The 3,210-nt window shown below is 33.2% G+C and overlaps 1 long non-coding RNA gene across 1 annotated transcript; it reads right to left on the bottom strand.

Annotated features, from left to right (window-relative positions):
• Positions 1-2,232: 2,232 nt before the first annotated feature.
• Positions 2,233-2,961, bottom strand: LOC133780446 (uncharacterized). Its single transcript, XR_009869321.1, has 2 exons — positions 2,756-2,961; positions 2,233-2,522 (listed from the first exon to the last, which is right to left on the bottom strand). It is a non-coding gene; the product is annotated as an uncharacterized LOC133780446 (long non-coding RNA).
• Between the last annotated feature and the right edge of the window lie 249 nt (positions 2,962-3,210).

Here is a 3,210-nt window from a genome sequence, read left to right as displayed (position 1 = left end):
GAAATTTTTTATATTTATCTAAATATTATTCAATAATAATAAATATTAATTATTTAAAAAAATTATTTAAATTTCGTAAGTAACAACTACTTTTATTGCTTTAACCCAACAGGTTCACCAGGAATTGGACAACAAATATTTGTCTCTATTAAGTTTGAGAGCAAGAAGAGCACGTGTTTAAAATTATTAGAAATTGCTACACATTTCTTGAATACTCTAGAATGTTCTAGACATTTGTAGAACACTTTACTCCAGAATTTTCTAGATATTTGTAGAATAAAAGAACTTCAAGGACTTTTCTAGAAAACTCTATAGTCTGGAACGTCCTAGAAGCTATATGCTTGAATAGTATAGACTCTTTATTGTGTAGAATGGTCTAGAAATTGTATTTGTAAATCAAATACACTAGAAAAATCTAGAACAAATAATTCTAGCCACAAATGTAAAACAGGCTAGCCACTATAAATACACAATCATGGGTAGCAAATGGTGTAACTACAAACAACAAACCATCAAGAAAACTCTACTACTTTCTACTATCTTATACTCTCTAAAACATAAACTTTACTCCTCCAAACCCAAATTTTTTCACTTGTCCACTCAACAACATCAACTATAATATCCTAACCCATCATTACTCTCTATCCACTACTACTACTCATCAAATATTCTAAACTACAACAAAGCATCACTATTTTCTTTATCCTAAATTCACAAACCATCAGTGGTATCAAAGCCTTGGAATCGGTTGTCATGATGTCCTAACCCATCATTACTCTCTATCCACTACTACTACTACTCATCAAATATTCTAAACTACAACAAATCCTCACTATTTTCTTTATCCCAAATTCAAGAACCATCAAAAATAGAGAAAAAGCATAGAGAGTAGAAGGAAGAAAAGGAACATATCAATTTTAGGTTGTGGAACTGGAGCTGAAGGAGCAGTGAACATAGGATTAGTAGGTGGGGTGGATGGTGGAGCTGAGTGAGAAGGAGGTGTGGTGGTAAAGTACTGCTCTTGAGAATCATTTTGAGACTCCATGGACGTTAGTCAAGTTGGCATCTAATACCAAGATAAAATAAGAGAAATGATATAAGTTCTTTTAACTTTTGTTTAGCTTTTCAACAGTTCATTGAATGCAGAAGTTTTAGCAATCATTTATACAAGAATGAGCTGCAAGCTCCTTGAATAAATAAATATATAATAAATACAGCACTCAAGGATATAATCCTCTAAGGAGTGCATCCAAGATGTTGGCAGCTAGTGAATGCAATTATTTACACTGTTTTATTTGACCATGGGCCACATCTTTTATTCTAATAACTGGGAATGTCTTCTAGTCAAAAGATCTCAGAGAGAGGGAGAGAGAGAGTTTAATTTTCAAGCAATAGGCTTGGAATGAACGGAGAGGAAAGATATTCCATTTATAGTGTAACAGAAGTGCTCCCTAGCCGTTTAATTAGGTGAGGTCTTTAAGAGAAGCCTTGGCCGTTGATTGGGTTGTAGGGTGGAACCTACCTCATTGGCTGGCTTGTAAGAGAAGTCAATCCTAGAGAAGCAAAAGAGAGCTATGGTGTCTTACTAATGTAACAAACAGGGGGCGTTACTCTTTGTCGAAGTCATGATAAGGCTGAGATTTTATGTCAAACGTTGTACATGATATGGTCGATCCTTGGCATGCCCCTAGTTCCAAGACTCAACTGTTAACTCAGAAATGACACCTAGCGCCTATCAAGAGAAGAGTTCCGGCTCGAGGTAGAGGGGCGGCCTCGAGGTCTTTGATCCGCTCGAAGGTGCAAACTAAAGGACTTTGAGCTGACTTAAAGGGGAGAATTTGTCTAAATTAGGAGATGGTCGGCCACAGCAATGGGCAACAGCATTGATTTTAATTTTTTTGAATTCAATGCCTTGAATTTACGTACGTAAAAGTTCTTTCGAAACTGACATTACAAGCACGAAAATACTATTTATTGTCGATTTTTGTCCCATGGCTGATATTAAAACTAAATTTAATCGTGTGTTTATATCTCGAAATGAGTTCTGTCAATAGATAAATCAAGTTCAGCTCACTTTAAACTCAATTAAATTCATATATATATATGGCCAATCCCTTGAGTTTTTTTTCTTCATGAAAGCTAGGAAAATACTAGTTGACTTTAACCAGTATAAAAAGCATTTTCATGTGCATAGAGTTAAATTGAAAATATATATAATTCAAATCCTCCAAGTTGGAACAAACATTAAACCAAATTAAAGTAAACCCTGTTATTACAAAGAGATCGAAAGTACATGAGTATTCTTGTCTGCGGAATTAGGACATTCCTTAAATATTCTATAATCATGGTATACATAGTAGAGTCCATGTATATATGATGTCCTTCTTATTAATACAGTACCGGTATTGGTAATATACAATGGAGAGCAATATATTCTGTCCATGAGTTTCAGCAACCACAGCGGCAACAGGAGCCCTTGGGTGCTGGTTCGCAACATGAGACACAAAGGGGACATGCTACAGCTGTTCAATTAATTCACAAAACCATTACAAATTAATGAAAAATATATCTTCGACTACAATAATAAAGTATTACACAAAAAGGCATGATCAATCGTCATCAAGTGATTATTTATTTATTTTTAAAAATAATTATTTAAAAGTACTCTAAAAACTATAGAATAAATAATATGAAAGAATATTTCCATCCCTCAATTTAATTTAATTTCCCACTAATTTAATCAGCAATTACTTACCTGGTACCGGCGGCACTCGAGCTGCATCAGATATCAATATTAGATAGAAAATCACAGCAAAGACTAAGAGAAGGGTCCTCAAAATAGACCTAATCATCAGAGAATTATTTCCTGCCATTTTTCTCACAATAAGAAATGATATAATTCTAGAGAAAGTTGGCAATATTTTTTTTCTTCTTCTTTTTATGCGTATTAAGGTGATCGTACTGGTCTATCATATATATATATATATATAAAAATTAATTAGTTATTTAAAAAGCATCAGGTTTCCAAGTTATTTCATTCAGCTTACTTTTCTCGGGTCGAATTCTTAAAGTCAAATTCAACAAAACTTAAATAATGGATCATTTTCGACAATTATATATATGAAATACATAATCGTCGAAAATGATCCATTGTTTAAGTTTTGATGAATTTGACTTTAAGAATTCAAAAACCGTATAAGTTGACTTTAG

The sequence above is a fragment of the Humulus lupulus genome, chromosome 5 (assembly GCF_963169125.1).
Source record: "Humulus lupulus chromosome 5, drHumLupu1.1, whole genome shotgun sequence".
Taxonomy (NCBI): domain Eukaryota; kingdom Viridiplantae; phylum Streptophyta; class Magnoliopsida; order Rosales; family Cannabaceae; genus Humulus; species Humulus lupulus.
The sequence above is the reverse complement of the archived record's forward strand: the minus strand, read 5'-3'. Positions and strand labels throughout refer to the sequence as shown.